Here is a 23,077-nt window from a genome sequence, read left to right on the forward strand (position 1 = left end):
CCTGCTTCTCAAGGAAACTAAATAACACGAAGTGTCAGTGTGAATGTATTCATCACACAGGTAAAAAATCTTGCTGTCCTGATGGTTCCGGTTGATGTAACGTGTGCACTGTCTAAGTGTCTATCTGTGCAGGTGTCTGTGCATCCCTGTGAATCCAGTCCCTCCGCATACATGCTCTGCAACTCCAGTTCCCCAGTATTCCTCCAAGCAGATTGTCAATGATGGTTGCGATAGTCCCACTCAGCTGAGGGAGCATGAATCACTGCTTCCACAGACTGCAAGCAGTTAACTGTCTACCAGCAATTCACACTCACTAAATCTCAGCTGAGGACTTCTCAAGGATCTCGGCCTTCATGCAGCTACCTGCATGCAGTGGTTCTCTGGTCGAAAAAGCCTTATCTCTGGAACCTGTCTCATACCTCCCCGGGCGTCCCAGCCCCTGGGGAGATATTTACTCCTCATGGTTGTCACTGGCTGAGCAGTCGGTCCGTCGGTGGATTCGCATATCCACATGATGTCATCTGTCCCTCTTCCTCTGCTCCGAATGGCATCGCAGGGGTCCTCAGGATGGCTCTCCGTCTGCTCCTCAGCCTCTCCGAGCCAGGTGATGACGGTGTCCGATGCTCCTGTGGGCAGCTCCTCATGGCAGGTCCTCACAGCAGGCAGTCAGCACACGATGGAGGTCGATGCTGGAGCGTCAGGTGTAGCTGTTGAAGAGAATGAGAAAACACAACACAACACAGCACAGCACAGCGGCCACTAGGCCGGCTCTATACAGAATGTGACACTCGACTATGAATAATTGTCTATATTTTAATTTCTATATTTAATAAGTATCTAATACTTTCTAGGCTTGAATTCGCAATCTTTAACTGAGTCGGAGGAGCAGCTTCTCACCCCGTGTGGGAGGAATCATCTATTAAATGCGCATCTGTCGTCCAACAGAGTCTCAATTACTTATCCAATCCAATCTAACTTTATTTATTTTTACTGGTAATGATAAATGAAATTGAACCTATCTATGGCCCTTGACTAGGGCATAGAATTATTCAAATCCTACTAGGATCTGATAGCAGGCAGGTATTCGTCCAGCACCCTCCTCTCTCGTGCTCGAACCCTAAAACAGCTTTATGGGGAAAAACAAAACATTTGCACATCGAGGTGCCATTAATGACAGGAGACAGTGAGAGTCGATGTCTGCACACATCTTCCTATGTTGCAGTCCTAACTCCCGCTCTAATGTCTCAGTATAATACAAATATGAACATATTTACAAAATGTGAAATGGTGTCACTGTGTGAGACCACTTACATCGAGGGCGCTCTGAGGTCCTTGCAATGACTTCAGAGCACCCCGTTCGCCTGGACTTAGTCCACTGGCTCCTGGTGGGCTCCGGTAACCTGCTCAAAGAAAAACTTAACTGTAGTTAGTTCATTTCTCAAACATTCTCCAAAGCCACGCCATGAACTCTGCTATCCCCTCCCTGGGCGATAGTCTGCTCCTGTGTGAATGTGAATGTGTTAAGTGTTTGGTTGCAAAGCTGTGTGCCAGCCAGACCTGATCACTCCTCGAACGCCACATCTCTGTCATGTAGGGATGCCACCAGAGGATGGAGACCTCCTGCTCCGTTCTTCTGGGATTCACATGAGAGGGACCATGTGCCTGTCTTATGAGTCCTTGACACATCTTCGCAGGTGCCACTATGCGTCCATCATGTGATCTCCAGAGACCCTCTTTCTGGCTGGCTCCTTTGTGTGCCCACTGATTCTGCTCATAAACTCCTGCTTCTTTCTGCATGAGCTTAATGTCCTTTAATCCAAGTTTCGGGACTTCCGGTGTGTCAATGGCTGTCGTTGCCTCTTGCCATCGTCGTTGTCAAGTTCTGATGTCCTTTGCATTTCATTACTGCTACTTTGTGTGGTAGCAGGATGACAGCTGGTAGTTGCTCCAACTGGCTTCTGTGCTTTACTAGTGCATTTGCTGTAGTTAAGAATCCTCTTCTCAACCACTGGGGACCGTCGACATGCACGGCTCCATATGCATAAGCTGAATCGGTGTAAATGTTGACTGATTTTCTTTTGGCGTGTTCCAGTGCTTTCTGTCAAAGCCACTAATTATGCGAGCTGTGAAGATGCTGGTTGTGGGATGATTTCAGCTGCAATGCTTGAATGTCCATTTCCTTGTTGTTGATGTTGCTCTCTTTTCCTCTGTGGCAGTGTCCATCAGTGAACAGTGTTAAGTCAGGACTGTCCAGTGGTTCTTTCTCAAGTCCATTCTGACCTTGAGATCTTTTCGTGCAATCTCAGTACAGTTATGTGATTCTTCCAGATTAACTTGTAATCCGTCTGCCATGTTGTTGGGCTCGTTGACAAAGTTGATGTGTGGCTGTTGTAAGACTTTTGAGATCTTGTCTTGTTGCTGTCATTGAGAACGCACTTGAAGTCAAAAATGTGAGAACGCCTTGTTCTGTGTTGACCTCGAGCTCGTGACACATTACAGGGATCCCAGTTGCTTTGTGCAACCTGCTCACCCCTCTATGGTCTCGCTTGAGCTATAGTACATTAGCTATCTCCTCTATCCCTCCTTTTTCTGAAACAACCTTTGATTCAGAAAACTCAAGGTGGACGCATGTTGTGGTCGGCTTCTGATGTTTGGCCAAACTTCTTGCTTGGATCAACGTTCTTGTGATGTCTCTGGATATTCCACATGGACAGTGTTCAAGTGGAGAGTGGTGGTATTCATGGTGCAATTAGGCAATGCACAATCCTGAGGTGCTGTTCCAGCTATGGCTGTGATGACAGGTCAGGTGACAGATGACAGATGACAGGTGACAGGTCCTCCTCTCGGTCTTCTTCTTGCTGGCAGTCCGGCATCCAGTATCCAAACTGGAGGAAACATGGCTCACTGTCTCTGGGATCCGCTTGTCCCTGTTGCCAAGGAATTATGGCGTCTTGCTTCTGTTGGGAGGCAGGCTGGTGTTGTCCTCCCTCTTGCATGAAGGTGCTCATGGCTTTGCTGACCTCCTGCTTCGTTGCTGTGAATGAGTGTTCTGCATCAGTGGTCCATGTCAATGTGGCTTTCAGGTTACGGTTTCCTGCTTCAGCCAACATGTCTCGGAGTGGCTGTGTGAGAGTCGTGAAGTCAGGAACGTGATGGCGGCTGTATCCAGTTAGGCCAAGGAATGACAGCATGTCTTGTACAGTCTTTGGTTTTGCTGCACTCAAGATGGCAGACCTCTGTCCTGCAGACAATGTGCTGGAGTCTCCTGAGATGAGTTTTCCCAGGAATGTCACTGTTTTTCTTGCAATCTGTGTTTTAGAGCGCTTGACTTTATAACCTGCTCTGGACAGCAGTGTTAGCAGGTCTTTGGTCACTCTGAGGCAGACTGCAGCAGTCGGTGCGGCAAGCAGTATGTCATCTACATACTGTACGAGAACTGTGTCTTCTGGAATGGTGAGGTCTTTGAGGTCTTGCTTCAGGGCTACATTAATAATCCCGGGCTGTCTCTGTAGCCTTGCGGCATTCTGGAATAGGTGTATTGTCTGCCTTCAAACGTAAAAGCAAACATAGCCCTACTTGCTTTGTCAAGGGGCAGACAAAAGAAAGCATTTGCCAAGTCAATGACAGTGAAGTACTGTTGTTTTGGTGACAAGCAGGACACTGCTGTGTAGGTTGGGCACTTGAATGTTCTGTGGCGCTGTGGCACTGTTGATGGCTCTCAGGTCATGTACCATCCTTCAGCCTTTGTTGCCGGATTTGGGAACTGGCAATATTGGAGTATTCCATTTGGACTTTGTGTCAATCAGCACTCCTGCTTCATACAAGCCTTGGATGCTCTCGTATGCCATCCTTCTGTTCTTGCTTCAGGGGATATTGATAGCACCATACTGCATCTTGATTTGGCTTCAAAATCATTTCCATGTTGTGTTGGGCGGTGTGACCAACATCGTAGTCTCCACTTGACCATATATGGGGGGCACGTCTTCTAGCATTTCATCAGTGGCAGGATGGTTGGAATGTTCTCTCCCATGATTTCTGTCGAGGTCAAGTTGTTGGAGCAGTCCTTTAGAATACGAATGGTGTTGTATTTTCCAATAGTCACCATCGGGGGTGTGTGACAGATAGGGGGATGTGGTAGGAATCCACCTTACTCTTGAGACTGCTTTCATCATGGGGCCAAGAGTTCTTGCTTCGTGGCCTGCTCCTATCAGCAGTGTTATGTGAGGGGCAGAGTCAGATTGCAGTGCGTACCAGTCTCGTTGGTCGGGAGACTGCAGGCATTCAGCAGCAACGCCTTCTTTTAATGGCTCCTGTTCTGATGACTTCAATGTTACCCTCCTTTCCTTCGTCCCAGGCTTGTTGGTAGGCGTCGTCGACAGCAGTGGTGTAGTTCTAGGTGCAGTGATAGGGATCTTCATCTGGTCTTAACTTGATGCCAGACAGGTTGGCCATGTCAAGGGTAAAAGGCCACCGTGTTCTGATGGCAGCGAACAGGTGTATATTGACAGTGTCCACATCTTGGCTGTTATGGGCAGATGAGCAGCCAGCATCTCTCTCCAGGTCGTCTCGCTCTCTCAGCGAGGAGCATTTTGCCAGGATTGCCCTCACGTCTCCGAATGCCAAGGGGATCCCGGAGGTGGCAGCATCGAGTGCCTTTATCCAGGGGACTCCTCCCCCCGATGTGGGGGCAGCTGGTCCGTGATGTAGTGTCCCTTGGTGCTCGGTGTTGTGAGTGGGGCTTGGATATGCTGTTGTTCTTTGTCTTGGGGGCGCTCTGTCTGTGGTAGCGGTCTTGTATGGGGGATTGTATGTCCGTAGTTGATGCTGGAAGTCATCTGTTGGCGGAGTCTGCTTGGCTCTCCGTGGGGACCAAGTTCTCTGGTCCAGCTTGTAGGCACGTTCAATGTGCCCTTGAAGTCCAATTCTTGGGATGAGTCTTGCTTCTGTTGTTGTGGTGCAGACTCATGAATGCAGCTCCATTGTTGACTGCAGGCGCTGGGGGGCAGGACTGATGGCTGGCGGGGCGGTCATAGGTGTCAAAACATGTTGATGGGCCTGGGGGGTCTCTAGGCGTCGAGACATCTTGATGAGCTGGAGGATGGGGCTGGGGGTCTGTACTAGGGGTGGGGGTAGATGCACTAATTGGGGAAGGGGAGTTCTTTCGGTTGCATCTAGCTTCCAGTGGCATCTGTGGCTGGGCTCTGGGCTGAGCAGGGGATGACGGGGCACTTTCTTTCTCTCCTTTTCTTCCTTTCTTTTCCGACTTTCTTCAGCTTTCTGCCTCTCCTCTCGTCGTCTCTCCTCTTCCATCTGTTTCTCACGTACTTTAACTTTCTGTCTCTCCTCTTCTTGCTGTCGCTCCCTTGTCCTGGACTCAGCTAAATCCTTCTGCAGCTGTGCGACCATGCTACGTGGGTCTGACTCAATTCTGCCTCCTTTGAGTTCAACCACTGGGGCCTTGGTTCCAGGCTGCCTCTTTATGCGGGGTTCCAGTCGGGTAGCTTCTTCTTTGGGAGCGTTCTTGGCTTTGGCGCTCTCTGCTGGTCGGGATCGGAACCACTTCTTGTCTTGCTTCTGGTCTTCTGCTGCTTTGATGCGACGGTTGAGTACTCTCATTAGCATAAGTTTCTGTTCTTATGTGGGGCCCCTCCAGGGTTGTTACATCAAGTAAACCCTCTGCATGCCATTCCTGCTGCTTCCTCAACTTCTTGTAGTGGTGCAGTCTGTCGGCTTTCTCTACCATATTCATGGCAGTGTAGAGAACGTTCTCTATCCAAGCGACAGGGGTCTTGATTGACGTAGATTCTGAGATTGTTAAAGGGATCAGATCTGATAGGCTTAATATATGTAAGGAAATGTAAATGTAGAGCACAGAAAAACCTAAAAAATGTCAGATCAAAATCCCTCAAAAATTCGTAAAATCGATTTTTCGAAAGAAATTTAAAGAAAATATATTCTACACTATGTGTCTAATTGTGGGTGCGGTGCAGTTGGGGAAAAATACAAATTAGGTAAACAATACAGTTGTATTGAACAGCATGAAAATGTTAACAATCAACAAATGGGAAAAAGGTGTTATTGTAACCAATGAAACAAATGTTATTTCTTCTGTGAAATGGGAGAAGCTGTTAATTTAACCGATACTGTCAATTATGAATAAGCCGACCGCAGAAATCCAAAGACGCCAATCTACGGAAAAGCAAATGACAAATCAATAACCCAAGGCAAACGTCAATAATTGAAACTCAAAAATCGACAATCTGTCAAAGGCAACTGATAAAAACACGAGCCATTCCACAAACAAGCAATAATGGAAAAATCAAACAATCCACTGTAATCCAAAAATGGCAATATTAATCAAAAACCATGTAACTTTAATCTCGTAAATAGCAACGATCACGCACTAATTTAGGATTTTATATTCGATATCTAGCGTTGTCTCAGTGAGACCCCGCGTCGTCTTCGTCCGATTATACTACGTGCGCCAAACTACCAAGCTAATGCTACAGTCACACCTATAGGCCACAATGGGGGTAATGATCCTTTGTCCACGAACTGCCTCGCAACTGCACATTTATCAGAATTGTCAACGAAAGACCCGAACATCTACGCTGCAACTTGACAGCCACTATATTGGTCCTGCTTGGAAGTACTAGCTCTCATGCACATCAAATAGCCGCAAGTCTTGTCTACAAAAACGTGTTACTCACAAAACAAACGAACAACGAGGAGCGCACAATATGACAAAAAAAACATGCAAATAAATAACACGATAAATACACAACGCTGTTGCAACAGCGACACACCTGGTGTGGAGTACACACAGGCCACTCACACGTGCACGTGGCACACAGCCTCACCAATAAGGCCTCACACACACACAAGATAAAGCGTAGAAAAACATGAAAAGAGACTCAACAGCGACACACCTGGTGTGGAGTACACACAGGCCACTCACACGCGCACGTGGCACACAGCCTCACCAACAAGGCCTCACACACACACAAGATATAGCGTAGAAAGATGTGAAAAGAGTGGAAAAACAAATCTCTACAATAACACAAGTAACAACGGAAAAGAAAACAGAAACAATTCACGTGGAAGGCGTGAGACAAACGATACGAGGAACGCACAACAGAAAAACACAAACAAACACCGAGGAACGTAAAAAGGAAAAAGAGACTATTTACGTGGAAGGCGTGAGACAAATGATGCGAGGAACGCACTAAAGAAAAGACACAAACATAACAAACACAATCGCGCACACATCGACATCTCAGCGACGCTAACAACGTGTGACCAACCACGCGGCCAACCGTGGGAGACCTATACCAGTAAATGTATCGCAAAACGTGCAGAACATGCTAACGCAACTGGAACAAAACACACATAAAACACAAAAACACAGCGTCAAACGTTGGTTAAAACCCCTCCCTTGTGCCCCGTCGTGTTCTGACGGCATAAATAGTTCGATACCTTAGCGCGGGCTACTCACCGCATGAACGCGTCCGAAGCCGTAGCGACGGTAGCCATCTCAGTTCCGCCTTCGTGGTTTCCAATTGTAGAGTATTCTGAAACTAGGGCACTACGCAGATGGTGGAAAAACAGGCTTCCGGACGCGCGTGGATTAAGTTATCAACATTTAATGGCAGGAAGTGTAAAACAATCATTCGAGGCGCTCTCCTCGTGTCCCTGCTCTCGGCTCCTCCGGGAGCTCACGGAAGCACACCCTCCTGCGTCCAGCTTACCTGAGAAAAGAGAAAGATCCCTCTACAACCACGCAGTCATATACTCTTCCTGTTTCCGGTCAAACAGTCACTTCCGGTTCCAGTCGCTTTCACAATAAGATTCCCATCTTGTTATTTGTCCGCATTAGTCACCTTCACAATAAAAGTCTCTTGTTATTGTGAGTCACTTCACGGATTTCAACCGGCTTCGTCAATCTATAATACGAACATACAGTCACGCTCATGCAATATACATTAATTCTTGCCATTTACATTTGCATCGAGTAAACATTACCCCTATGCTTCATAATACATTAATAACAATATCAATATTCTCCTTAATATTGTCTATTATAATATATTTCTATATGTATTAATTTAAAACATAAGACCTCTGCAGATGTTATTTACAAAATAGAGTAAAAGCATGCTTGCATCAGTCGCTACATTCTAACCAAGCTTAAACAGACAGAAAAATAAAGATTCAAAAAGCGAGCACATAGCGGTGTTTTGGATTAAATGTTTAAATATATGAAATATTGAAAAGGAATGTCAGTGCCCATAACTCCTGCTTTCAATCTCCACCCCAATTCAGCAAGGGGGCCTCAGGGGATCTTGGGCTGGACTGAAGTGGGGATGAAAAAAGCCCTGAGATAGGAGACATGAGTTGAAAGACAAGCATGGCATGGGTGGAAATTAAAACCAAAAGACACTAATCACAAAAAAAAGAAAAAGGAACGATTTCCCAATTGTTCACTGACTGGTAATGCTGTTTCAGGGTGTGATTTGAATGAAACAATATTAAAATATGAAATAGAGAGAGGTAAGAGAAGGTGAATTAGGCCAATTAGTAATATGTGTAAAAGATACTACTGGAGGCAAATTATTTAATTCAGCAGTTAAATTATTTGAGTCAGCAGTCAAATTTAGACCATTTGTTGGGCTGTGAAATGTCCTTATAGGCCTCATTATTGTTGTGTTTTGTGTAGTGTCTGCAGATATTTGGAGCCTTGATATCAGTTGTATCTTATATCATTGTCTTTAAATACTTTATTTCTTAGTTTTCTCACTGGGAAAATAAATACACAAACAAAATGTCAATTCATTTGTTATTAAATACACTGAATTATTATTGACAGATAATGTTTCCCCATGTAATTTTTTCAGACCGTAACTGACTGAAACTGTTTAAAAATGTACCCTACTGGTCAGATATTTTCGACCTGAAATCTGAGATTATTTCTTTTCCAGCAGTTTGGTTTATAACAATATCCAATGCTTGTAGGCATCAAGGTGTTTGCTCATTTTGTTCAAGACTTTTCCTCAAAAGTCAGGCTTTTAAAGTTGTGCTGTGCCATCGAGGATAAGCAACTTTCAATGGTGACTGTAAATAACCCCTTAAAAGGTTTATTGTTTTGTGTTGATTGCCTTATTTTGTATCTGCTTTATTGGTTTTGATGTATGCCTTTTTATATTGTATTGTTTTAATGATTTTGTATATGTTTTAATCTACTTCCGCTTTGAGCTAAATGTGACTTTTATTTAGAAATGTTAAAAGGAAGCGCAACTTTATTTTATGTTAATATACAAACTTGACGGTATGGCTAAATGTTACGGACGGATGCGCATTTTATTTAAAGTTTGATAGTTTTAATGGACCCGTATGAGGCTAACGCTCTTACGGTGGTGACAAGGAGGTTTTAATTCAAGAGTTTTGGTTAATGATTATACAACGGAAGAAAGGAAATAAAGAAGTTCACCAGCAGTAAAGTCTCACGCCGATTGATATACAGCGATCCGTTACAGTGACCTTAAATTGCTTTCTTCTTTTTTTCGTGCTTTTTTTCTACTAAAAATAGTATTGAAAACAAATACTAAATTCTGCAAGCAAATGACACCAGTACTTGGGTAGTAAACATTCTAATTGCGGTTCGTGCAATAGTCTATTACTTGGCATTAAATGTGTGCTATCCACTTTAATTTTCAAAGGCTTTCACAATATTGTTGTTTCCCCCCATTTGGGGCACTTGATATTGAGAGTGTTGGAATATCCCTAAATAGCAGTGTCACGAGCCAAGCGCAAATTAAACAACTATTCTATATCCAGACACCGAACATTGTAAAAACATGTGTTATGGTCTGGCTCTAAAACCATAGCAAAAGATGGAGGATCACGCAAGGGATCAACTAAACAAATGATTTTATTTCACAAAGGTTATGATAATTTACCAAATGTAACAAACATGAGCATTCAAATATATATGTATTAAAATGCTCATTTTGCTGGAAGGCAAACATAACTGCCAGTTCAATGCAGGTAATATTGGTGCAAAACATGCAGCAACTTAAAGCATGCAACAACGTGTGCCAGGGGAAAAGATGCACTTGTAGGCTCAAGGCATTGGCCAGCGACCTCCAATTTGCTTAAATGGCCTCACGCTCCGAACCAATAATGAACACTGAATGACACAGCACAGCAACACAACACATACAAGTCCCGATGTAATGCATTTATACAGAATGTTATTTTTTAGGGTCCGAGCGACAGACGAAGTCTGTCCGAGAGGACCCTATTGAAATTGTTAGGGGTATTATTATTCTTCTGGATTTTTATTTTTGAACATTGGGGGCATATTGGGGGTATGTATCATATTCCAAAACTCACCAAATTTGGCAAGCTTGTCAGGCTTGGTGAAAATAGCCGGATGACACCGACATCGAAATTCGGCTTTAAAAAATTGCTCTCTAGTGCCACCTGGAAGTTTGACCGGTGACGCCCCTCATCCAGTATGTTCAAATGACTAGCTTTTATTTATCCCAAGTCCACTTGGACCTGCTCTACTAAAAAGCCTCTCAGGACCCTAAGCTCCGCCTCCTTACATTTTCGGCCATATTTTTTTTGGTGAAAAACACATCAGAGGCGTTTGCTCCAACATGTGGGGTCCAATTCAAACCAAACCTATTGGAGATAATGATCATGGAAGCTATATCATCTAAGATCTATTATCGTTTTTTCAAATATATTGTTGTGGTAAGCATCTATGGCCGAACGAACATTTTAGGGGCGTGTCCTGTTTTGTAGTGCTCATAACTTCAACACTATTACGACAAAAAAAATAACAGACTTTCAGGATATGTGCAGAATGGAGCCTGAAACATTCACAGCAAATTTCGTGCAATTTGAACCGTAGGGGGCGCTACAATAATTCACCAAAGTTGGCCGTTTTTGGCGTTTTTGGCCGTTTTTCGCTTGATTTGGCCAGTTTCCACTTTTCCCCCTTCGATTATTTCTCCCACAAAACGCCAACAGAATCGGCTAAAAATCAGTTTTATAGAATCTCAAGACTTGAATAATGAACACTGTGAAAAAAAACGGACTTTTCGTCGGTAGAAAATTTACGTTTTTTTACTGCCAATAATTTTGTACTTTCTGTGATTTCTTTATGTTAAAAACTATTGCTTAATCTCATCCAATACTTCCCCAAAAAATCATGTGTGATGCCAGTCAAGGCCTGAACACATTCACATGAAGATACAAGCACATTTCTTCCAGGAACACCTATTGATCACCTATTGAAAAGTAAAATAACCATAATTTATTCACTTTCACGATAGGCTTGCTTCTCTTAGTCGGTCAATCAGATCGGCCTCAAATTTGTAACACACAATCCAAACATTGTCATGATGTCAGCCCACAAAGCATTTTACGTTCGGTGTTACACTATTGCCGTGCCAACCCATTCTTTGCATCAAACAACGAAGGGGCTTTGGAGGGACTAAATATGCTCCCTGTGAAAATACCCTTGGCAAACATATTAAGAATCAAAGATGTAGTTACCAGATAGGATTTCTATTCTTCAAAAATGGTAATTTGCTCCATAGCGCCACCTACAATATTCAATTAGGCAGCCCCGGTGCTACGTTTGACCTACATGTATAACGCTGGGTAGGTATATGTAACACATGTAGTCGGAAAGAAAAGTCTCTTGGCACCATGCTCTAAACTGTACCCGATGTCGCCAATATTGATTTCTGTGTCACTGTGTCACATTTAGTCACTTCCACCTCCAGGCATCCACCTGCGTTTCATACTCCAGGCCAACAGGTGGCGGTAATGCACCAAATATATGGATGCAAACCGCTGTGAGTGCATCAAGAAGAAGAAGGAGACCGCAGGCTGCAGGCCTCTTCTCTCTCTTCTCTCTTCTCTCTCCTCTCTCTCCCTCTCTCTACTCTAACATAACGAACGTCAGTAAACAGCTGGACGAGGCTTTTAAATCACGGATTTCGTGAGTTTTTGTTTATTTATTGGGATAGGAGGGGGGGGGGGGGCTCGTGAGCGCCGCGGAGCAGGGGGGACTTGATGACAGAAAGAGTAACTGGTGTTGTATATGTACATATATATTTTGTTGTTTTGTATTTTACTTTTATTTTACTTTGTATACTTCTATATCTTTCATGCCTGTTTCTTATATTTTGTGTTTTGTTTTTTATTCTTGTGTGTTTGGTTTATTGGTGCTGCTACTGTCACGACAAATTTCCCCTTGGGGATTAATAAAGTATATATCTATCTATCTATCTATCTATCCTGTGACCCAGAGACCTGTGTTCCATTCCACATTCACATGAATAAATGAATCTGCACACTCCGGGACAGTAGGTATGTATGCACCTAGGCAAGTTGGTTGCGATCCGCCATTCAAATTTAAAGAAGAAGAAGAAGAGACTGCACGGCACTTTCTTAAGATCGTGGAACTGTGATGGTCGCGTTTTACACACACACACACACACACACACACACACCTACGTGCAGAGAAAGAGAAACACTTGTGCCTGGACGACTTCTGCATTAAGGTAAGTGTTGAAACTTGTCCCACTGATTCCTAAAGCTAATGCTAGCGGGCCTCAGCAGGCCTCGTCGGCTCACGGTACAGACGCCCGTATGTATGGTGTTAGACACGCTGTACACGGGCTCACTGAGACACGGGCCCGCTGAGACACGGGCCCGCTGTATACGGCGCTGGTACACGGCGCGGCGACTGGTTTCAGTTCCAAGTTAAAAGTGAGGCGAAGCTAATAACAAACAGGCTAGGCTAACGCCTTTGACGCTAAGCTACAGGCTGAGCTTAGTTAGTAAAGCTACATAATTCGGTATACTCGGAAGAGATGTGTTTGGTGTTTGCGGTGGGAGATGTTTAGAATGCCGTCGTGTCATGTGGGAGCTTGTTCTACGAGGAGACACGTTCATGTTGTGGCAGCCAGCCACGGACGAGACCACGAGGGGAAGTAAGGGATGGGAAATACCGACTGTTCCCTGTACTTCCCCATTGCGGCCCAGAGAGGGAGCCAACGGAACACCGACAGCCAGACAACAAAAGTGAAAACACCTGGGGGTGATTGGAGGCACGGGCCGGCAACCAATCACCACCCGCACGTGGCAGATAAAAGACAGGACAGAAGCCCACAAGGAGAAAAGTGGGGAGACGACGATACCGATTGAACTCAACCTCTGGTATTGGGAAATAAAAGACTTTGCATTTGATGGTAATTGGTGGTGACAGTTTAATTATTATTTCTCAGTCACGGGCACCGCTGGTGCCACATATGGTGGAGAATGCGGGTTTCAGATTCTGACTGTAGTTAATGATTAAACCCCCCCAACTACAATGGAATCAAAGGATTTAACGGCGCTGATTGCACAACTCGTGGCTAACAATCAACAGCTCATAGTTAACAATCAACAGCAGCAGACGCGCCACGACCAGACCCTGCTGGTGCAGCAGCAAACCACCGAGCTTCTATGGACCCAACTCACGGAGCTACGGCCCAGGAGGAGCATGCTGGCTATGAGAGGACCGCTGGTCCACCCCGACGCTTCCTCACCAAGCAGACCCCCGCGGATGACATTGAGGTCTTCCTGCTCACCTTTGAGAGGACCATGGTCAGAGAAGAGTGGCCTATCGACCAATGGGTAGGACTGATTAGCCCATTTTGTCAGGCATAGCGCAGACCACCTACCAGGACGTAGCCACTGACCCTTACCACTTTTGACACCCTAAAACGGGAAATTTTGAAACGCCATGGGTTTACACTGATCACCCGAGCCCAGCTGCTACCACGAGTGGGTATTCAACCCCACAGTCACCCTCGAGCACAGATGCATGAGCTAGTGAGGCTTACCAATGCTTGGCTGATCTCAGAGCCAAAACCTCACTCCCATCGAACGGATCATCATGGACCGATTCATGAGGTCACTTCCCTCACGCCAAGAAATTGGTGTGTCAACAGAATCCCAGAGCGTGGACCAGCTGGTGGATCTGCTGGAAGGGTACCAGGCCGCCCAGGGAGTACTGCAATGGACGGCTGGGGAATACAGAAGCCCCCACGCGCCCAAGAAGCGACAGCCCGAGGAGGGGCCCGTCAGAGACCTACACAGGAAACACCATGGAGACGCCCCACCAACCCCGACCACCGAAGGTGTTACGAAAAGGGAGGAGGCCACATCGCCTGGAACTGTCCCCAGAAGGGTGATGTGCACATGGTCTCGCCACCAGCGAGAAACCCGCCGGACGACCTTATGGGTTACTAACCACAGGCTGGGCAGAAGAGACGGGGACTCACCTCGACCTCGTCACCGCTTAACGGGCGAGACGCCATCGCCCTGATAGATTCCGGAAGGCAGGACGCTGGTGCGACCGAGTTCACCCAGACCCCTCTCCTGGAAGACACACTGAGTGTCACGTGTATGCATGGCGAGCACCATCAGTACCCCACTTCAAACATCACGTTAAAGACAGTAAAGGGAACATACTGGCACCGCCGGGTCGTACTCAGGCCTACCAGTAGCCGTGCTCATCGGGCGGGACTCCCTCTTCAGACAGCTGTGGCGGCGCCTGGCCATGGAGGGCGGAAGGCCGGGGGCCCTCGGCCCCGCCTCCCAGGCAGCGCCACCGGCACCCCGCTCTGTGCGGTGCAGGACGTCGACCCCAAGGCTCCACCACCCCTCTCAGAAGGAGAGTCCAGCACCGGGAGGTAGTGGCGGAAGAGGAAGAGGGACCGGGGAGACGAGGGAAGGGGAAAGGAACCCCGAGGAAGAGGCAGACGCTTCCCCAGCAGAGAGGAAGCCACCAATGGGACATGTTCCCCTTCAACAACGACACCGACGTGGGCCCAAGGGCTGAGCCTCTAGCCGAGATTCGCCTGCCCAGCTCGAGGATGTCAACCTCACCAGCGCTCTGCAGCAAGTCTCTGTGATCGACGGGCGACTCGTCGAAGGGGTGAGACAACGTGTATATCCTCACTTTGCCATTAAAAATGCATTATTATACCAGGTTGTCCGGAAAGCCTCCGGAACTAGTGACTTGTTGTTAGTACCACGCCCATTTATCCCCACGGTGCTGCGCTTAGCTCACACTCACCAGCTCGGAGCCCACCTAGGAGTAGAGAAAACCCTAGAGAGGATTAAAGCCAGGTTTTACTGGCCAGGCATAAAGAAAGCCGTAGAAGAGTACTGCCGGAGCTGTCCCGAGTGCCAACAGGTGGCACCCAGACCCCATCACCGCAACCCCCTAGTCCCCTTGCCTATAATTGCCGCATCGCTTAGTCGAATAGGGATGGACCTGATCGGGCCACTGCCAAAAAGTGCCCGAGACACCAATACATCCTAGTGGTCCTTGACTACGCCACCAGGTACCTCAAGCAATTCCCCTACGCACCATGGCCTCCAAGGGAATAGCTCGCGAGCTAATGCTAATGTTTTCACGGGTAGGCATTCCCGAGGAAATATTAACAGACCAAGGCAACCCTTCATGTCCCGAATCATGAAAGACCCATGCCGAGTCATGAACATTACCCAGTTGAGAACGCCAGTATACCACCCTCAGACTGACGGGCTGGTGAGCGCTCAACCAGACCCTGAAACAGATGTTGAGGAAAGTTATCAAGCGGGACGGAAGGAATTGGGATCAGCTCTTACCACACCTAATGTTTGCTATTCGTGAGGTGCCCCAGGCTTCCACAGGATTTTCTCCTTCGAGCTGCTATACGGAGACAACCCAGAGGACTCCTAGACCTGGCCAAAGAAGCCTGGAGCAACAACCTCACCCCATCGGACCCTGGTGGAACACGTGGAGGAGGTACAGGAGAGAATGGCCACCATATGGCCTGTGGTAAGAGAACACATGGAGGCCGCCCAGGCCGCCCAAGCCCGTGTCTACAACAGGAGCGCATAGCCCGGGTGTTCGGCGCCGGAGACAGAGTGTTGGTGCTGGTGCCCACCTCGGAGTGCAAGTTCCTGGACAAATGGCACGGGCCCTACGAGGTGATCCAAAAGGTGGGAGAGGTCAACTACCGCATTAGGCAGCCCGGCGAAGACCACCAGAGAAGGTATATCACATCAATTTGTTAAAATGGGTCGCCCGGGAGGCTGTGTGCTGTATCTCTCCACCAGGCCCGTCAAAACGGAGGCCGTAGTGGTACCTATGGGCGAGCAGCTATCCGAGACAACGCCAGGACCTCCGAGAGCTGATCGACCGCCATAGAGATGTGTTCTCTACGGAAGCCGCCATACCAACCTTCTGCAACATCACATCATTACCGAGCCCGGAAGAAGGTAAAGCTGAGGCCCTACCGAATCCCGGAGGCTCGGAGAGAAGCCGTATGGCAAGAGGTTAAAACGATGTTACAGAACGGGATCATCAAGAGTCCCATAGTGAGTGGAGTAGCCCCATTGTGCTGGTCCCCAAAACAGACGGAACCCTCAGGTTCTGTAATGATTTCCGCAACTAAACCTGATATCCAAGTTCGACGACACCCCATGCCTAGGGGTGGACGAGTTGATCGAGCGGCTGGGGACCAGCCGATATATCACCACCCTAGACCTGACCAAGGGTACTGGCAGGTACCCCTGATGCCAGCGCCCGGAGAAGACCGCCTTCATCACCCCCGACGGGTTGTTCCACTACCTAATGCTCCCGCTTGGCCTACATGGAGCCCCTGCCACCTTCCAGAGGCTGATGGACCGCGTCCTCCGGCCCCACCAGAAATATGCAGCAGCCTATAGATGATATTGTCATCCATGGGAGGAGTGGGGACCCATCTCCAGCAGGTCACCGCCGTGCTGAGAGCCTGAGAGGGGCCGGGCTGACCGCCAACCCCAAGTGTCGCCTCGGCCTCGGACGAGATTACCTGGGGTTTACAATAGGGCGTGGATGCGTCAAACCCCAGGCAGGCAAGGTCGAGGCGACACGAAACTGGCCCCGCCCCAAACCAAAAAGCAGGTGCGAACCTCGGGGCTCACCAGCTATTACCGCCGGTTTGTCCCCCATTTCTCCTCCCTCGCAGCACCCCTCACGGACCTCACCAGGAGCCGGCTGGCCGACCGGATCCTGTGGACAGAAGAGACGGAGAAGGCATTCCAAGAGCTCAAAGAGGCGCTCTGCTCAGGACCAGTGTTGGTGACCCCCGATTTCTCCAAACCCCTCATCGTCCAGACAGACGCATCGGAAACAGGGGTGGGTGCCGTTCTATCACAGCTGCAAGAAGGGGAGGAACACCCCATTACGTATATCAGCAGAAAACTGCTACCCCGAGAACAAAACTACTCGACGATCGAGAAAGAATGTTTAGCCATTAAATGGGCGTTGGAAGAGTTAAAATATTATTTGTTGGGACGGCACTTCACCCTTGTCACGGACCACGCCCTCGTCTGGATGTCAAGGAACAAAGAAACTAATGCCAGGTCACTGCTGGTTCCTGTCCTTCAATCCTTTGCCTTCTCCGTCGTCCACAGGTCCGGGGCCGCGCATGGGAACGCGGATGCCATGTCCCGAGAGATGCCTTGGGATGGGCTGCCCGCCCTCCCGGCTGGAGCTGAGGCGGGGGGTGTGTGGCAGCCAGCCACGGACGTGACCACGAGGGAAGTAAGGATGGAAATACCGACTGTTCCTGTACTTCCCCACTGCGGCCCAGAGAGGGAGCCAACGGAACACCGACAGCCAGACAACAAAAGTGAAAACACCTGGGGGTGATTGGAGGCACGGGCCGGCAACCAATCACCACCCGGTACGTGGCAGATAAAAGACAGGACAGAAGCCCACAAGGAGAAAAGTGGGGGAGACGACGATACGCCCGATTGAACTCAACCTCTGGTATTGGGAAATAAAAGACTTTGCATTTGATGGTAAATTGGGTGTGGACAGTTTAATTATTATTTCTCAGTCACGGGGCACCCGCCGGGTGCCACAATGTGTTAAGCGTGCTGCCAAGTAGCTACAAGCTCATGGCTTAATGCGGTCAATGTTTTGGCTTGGTGGTCTTCACGTGTTAGAAGGGAAATGATTCAGAAACATTTTCACTAATGCTTTTGAGTGTCTGTCGTCATGAAGACAACACATCACCAGAGACAAAACAAAATACTCTATTTAATTGAGCCCAATTTAACATTTAACAAAAATCCATCCTCCTGGGCTGAGATTGAATTAAAGCATGCTTGTGCTCAGTATTAATTATTAATATTATGACAATATTTGAATTTTATTTTAAGCAAATCTGTAACTTTCTTTAAAAAAATTACACTGCAGTCTTGTTATTGGTGACCTCAGCTAGGCCCAGAATTATTTTCATGAGATATCACCATGCGGATTTCGAATGAATTCAATTTAAAGTTAGCGAAAAATAAATATTATTAATATTATGACAATATTTGAATTTTATTTAAAGCAAATCCGTAACTTTCTTGTTTATTCTGTTTCTTTATAGGACGTGGCACTAAGGAGGATTGTCCAGCCACAGGTTTGTTATGTTATTGTGCTTTGAAGTTTATGAATCATACCAGTATTTGCTTTTTGAAGAGACCAATTGACACCATTATTGTTTCTGCAATTTTGTTTTCCAGATGACGCTGAAGAACCGTTACATGCCGCTAACACCTGTCTGCTTCAGCAGCTTGGTTGAAATGGAGAAACTTGTTCCATCCCATCATCTTAGCCCTAAGGACTCCAAACCAGCTGTTCCACAAGTCACAAAGGTGTGCATGGACATTTGATGGGTGGAGGCCTTATCTTAAAGTGGGTTCTTGCTCAAATTAAAATGCCTTACGCCTCCAAATAGTTACTTTATTTTTCTTGCAATAGAAACCGACTGGAACGTGGCCAGACGCCTGCTCCCTCCATGAAAAACCTGCCTAAACACCAGGTGAGTGTTTTGAGATCATTCAATATGACTTGTTTTAAATTTTTGTTGTACAGTTTGAGTGAACAGCAATGACCTGTCTGCAGTATTACTTAATTGTGAAACTAGAAAGAAACATCATTGTAATTGTCCGTGTAGTTGATACTTTGCTCCTTTCTTCTTTTTTTCAATTTGAGGTAGCAACACCACGCGCGGAGGGCTCTTCGGGATCGCCTTCCGCTGGTGTTGACAACGCGGTTCATGCTGCAAGAGGTTGGATGATGCACTGTGTGATCAATGCCCAACTAATCATACACGGATGCCTTGAGAGGTCTGGGTCAGATTGTGAGTACCTCTGTTTTCCTGATCCGATGTGAGGTCAAAGGTCAGGGATGTCTATGTGTCCAGATTGTTAAGCACCCGAGACAAATTTGTAAATTGTGAAATGGGCTATACAAATAAACTTAATTGAATTGAGACGTTAGTGCACAACTCAAGACGACAAGCATTTATGCATTTTACATCGAATTTACATGACGTGGTCTATACTTCACGTCGGGACACACGACGCATGAATATGTTCACGTAGTTAAAGCGCCACCTAGTGGCTGAACTGGACTTTGTCGAATCCGCCCCAAACTTGTCGCGCTCGTTACAAGTCGCGGCCCGAGTCGAAGTCCGACCGCGCGCTCGGTCCTCGGCGCTGCCTCGACCGGCGCGGGTGAGTGAGGACCCGTTCGACGCTGCTTGCAGCTTTAATTGGTAGTTATTTTTCTTCTCTTTGTCCTTTGGGTTATTCCAAGATAACTGTTTCATACTGTGTGTGTGGGCGTGTGTGGGTGTGTGTGTGTACAGTTTCTTGAAAGCGTCCAGCTCTTTTTTCTTTGCCTTGGCATTATAGATGTTTTGGAGCATGCTTCTCTTGTACAACTATAACCCCCTAGATTTTTGTTATTAGGATAATGATCTGCCTCTATTTTGTGACCAATGTAACTTAAATCTATGTGAGCTAAGTTAGTACACGATCAAACTGCCCAATACATACTCCTGCTTCTTTCCTGCAAGAGACAATTTTCAAGCCAGTTGCTTGCCGTTGGTCTCTGATTTAAAATATATATATATATATAAATATATATATACTGTATATATATATTCTGCATCAGGCAACGATTGTGCATAAATTCTGTTGTGTTTTAAAAATATTCGAGTGCAGGACCGAGAAAGAATGGCTGGACAAAGGCAAATTATTATATAAAGTGTTTATATGAAAATATTACCCATAGCTAATGACGGTCCTCAGCTGAGGAAGCATGAATCACTGCGTCCACAGACCACCAAGCAGTTAACTGTCTAACAGTAAGTCACGCTCACTAAATCTTATCCTCAGCTGAGGGCTTTTAAAGGATCACGGCCTACATGCAGCTAACCTGCATGCAGTGCTTCTCTGCCATCATCCAAAAGGTGAAAAAGCATTGTCTCTCTGATCAACATCTTTTTTATACATCCCGGGCCTCCCGCCACCCGGGGGAGATATTCACTTCTCATTGGTTAAACTGTCTAGGTAAAAAATTTGTCCTAATTCGTTCATTGGCTGAGCCGTCTGTGCGTTGGTGTTATAAGCGTGTCCACGACAGTAGTATTATATTGACATATATGCGCGTATACGTACGTGCACGCGCGCGCCCTCACATGCACTCTCATGCACGCATAAATATGTCAATATTATGCATATTTTTTTGGAAAAATAAATAAAAATTAAAAATATTATTTAAAATATTAAATATTATCACAAATTAAAGATGTATAAAATAAAATAATTCCCTATAAATAGGAGTGCTTGTTTGTACCATTTAAACATTTATAAACCCCTTCCCTGTGTCTTTATTAATGCAAAGTGTTTATCAATGACTGGGGGCTGTGCCACATGCACTACCGTTGGCGGGTGTGTCAAACATGCACGAGCTGTGCTGCAGCTAGGCTATTGGGCGCGTTCTACTTATGAATAAGGGGGGGCGGTCTTATACCGATAGGCGTATATATAGAGAGGGCTTTTGGGACGAGGGGTCAGTCTTCAACAGTCTGGTCACTGGCGTGTACCTATTAGTTGGCTGCTATTACTATTGTTACTGCTATTGCTATTGCTAACTGCTAACTATCCTGCTGCTGTTGTTTGCTGGGTGTGTGTTTTTATTTCTTTTTTTTTGAGCTATCTACATACGGTCATTATGTCTGACATCGACAACACCAACGACAACACCAACAACAACAACGATAAAGACAAACCGGCTGGTTCTATAGGTACGTTGGGTTCATGTAGTCCTAATAATATAGATAAGCCAACAGGTGTCACTGTAGACGTGTATACAGATGTGGATACAGCCATACCAGTGCGGCGTACCTCTGTTGATGGCCCCCGCGTAGATGTTGAGCACCTAGGGGTCTATGGGTATGTTTACAAGGTTACCTATGCTAACGGTACTGTGAGGCTAATGAATAAACATATGGGGCGTACCAGATCCCAGGGCTACGAGAAGAGCATGTTATTGTCTGTTAGTGACTGGAGACAGTGTCGTTCAGTAATCGGAGGGTCATTTGAGCCGGGTAAACCGTCTGATGATATGACCACAGCCCACTGGTATAGTGAAACAGGTACTCAAATATATCATATAGATACAGGCCCCCTACCCCGATCACCGCTAGGGTTTCTACTTGTTAGCAGTTGTATGAACCGTGAACATATGTTGGTGCGTAGAGGGGTGACTGGTTATGGTCCAACAACCCATCAGTTCAATAGTAGCGAGTATGATAAATGGTTTCAGACAACCTTCTTTGTCCAATGGTGTGATTGGCAGACCATGCAGGGTCTGTTCAGCCAGGTTGACAAAGCGATCAGTGCAGACCGAGTCTATGAGACTTACGGCTCTCTTAGAAAACGTCTTGTCTACGATGATGCGCCAGTTGGTATGCACATTGGTGTCTCTGCTATCATGCAGACACGGATCTGATAAAGTCGACACGCCCAGGGCTTCTAAACGGGGGAAATCAAGGTGGGTTTCAACATGTGTATGTTTTTTTTGTTGATATGTCAATGTCTTTAAATTTGATGCATAATTGACACAAAGGTTTTTTTTATTTTTTTCAGACGCTGAAAACACTGATGCCAACCATCCATGGGCCGATCAAGTGAAGAACCACCCTTATACCTATACTGACGATACGGACGCCGAGGTCGCCTGCCCGTTTGACCCTGTTGCAGATTTTATAGCCGGGCAGGCTATGTCCGAGCACACCTTACATCACCAGGACACGTGGGAGACCGTTGCAACGAATACACGTGGACTTGACATCACAGGTCCTCCCTACACCCCTAAAAAAGAACCCCCATGTTTCACAGCATGTGTTAAAACGGGGGTTCTACATCTGCTGTCTACAGCCATACAATACTACAAGGAGAAAAACTGCTACGGCTGTTATACTGATCACCCCAGTCAGATCCACCACCCCTGCTTATGGCCTATACCGGACTTTTATCGTCATGACAGTGGGCTATTACGGGTCTATAGAGGCGCTGGTTTACGAGTTTAACGTCCGAATCCGAGCCTTAACCAAAAAGCCTTACAAGGAATACATGTACTATGATAGCTTTAAAAATTGGGTCTACATCAGTGGCATGGCAAATAGGGACATTGTCATAAAGGGCCGTCTGGCTGAGATTCTAGGATTCGTTCCTGGAACTGTTTTTCCCACAGCTGTGGACCCGCAATAAATTACGCCCACATGCCGATATTCATGGGGGCTGTTATAACATATATGTATATAGTGACATTGTAGACTATCAACTGGTTGGCGATAGCCATGTACCACTCCTGAGATGTATAAATGTCTGACGAGGTGCGACGATACCCACTCTAATCCTTGACAAGCCACACTACACGCCGCCTCCAAAAACGTGTTTGATGACATTGAGTTAGCTTTAAAAAGACCATAACAGGTATATACCTTTTTTATACGGTAAAGTGATTGTAAAGCTACATTTTAGACCCATAAAACAGTATTTCTAAAACTATTGAATGATGGGTCGAACCCCTACGCTCGAGACGATGGTCATATATGACATAATACTACATGAATCAGGCTGTGGCGACCTCTCGGGCGGACCCTTCCCGCGGATACCCTCTGCG

At 46.5% G+C, this 23,077-nt stretch overlaps 1 long non-coding RNA gene across 1 annotated transcript; it reads left to right on the top strand.

The window, feature by feature from the left end:
* Window positions 1-17,993: 17,993 nt before the first annotated feature.
* LOC130191433 (uncharacterized) lies at window positions 17,994-18,895 on the top strand. Its single transcript, XR_008831197.1, has 3 exons — window positions 17,994-18,518; window positions 18,622-18,753; window positions 18,860-18,895. It is a non-coding gene; the product is annotated as an uncharacterized LOC130191433 (long non-coding RNA).
* The last annotated feature ends 4,182 nt before the right edge of the window (window positions 18,896-23,077 follow it).

Source organism: Pseudoliparis swirei, unplaced genomic scaffold (genome assembly GCF_029220125.1).
Source record: "Pseudoliparis swirei isolate HS2019 ecotype Mariana Trench unplaced genomic scaffold, NWPU_hadal_v1 hadal_69, whole genome shotgun sequence".
NCBI classification, from domain to species: domain Eukaryota; kingdom Metazoa; phylum Chordata; class Actinopteri; order Perciformes; family Liparidae; genus Pseudoliparis; species Pseudoliparis swirei.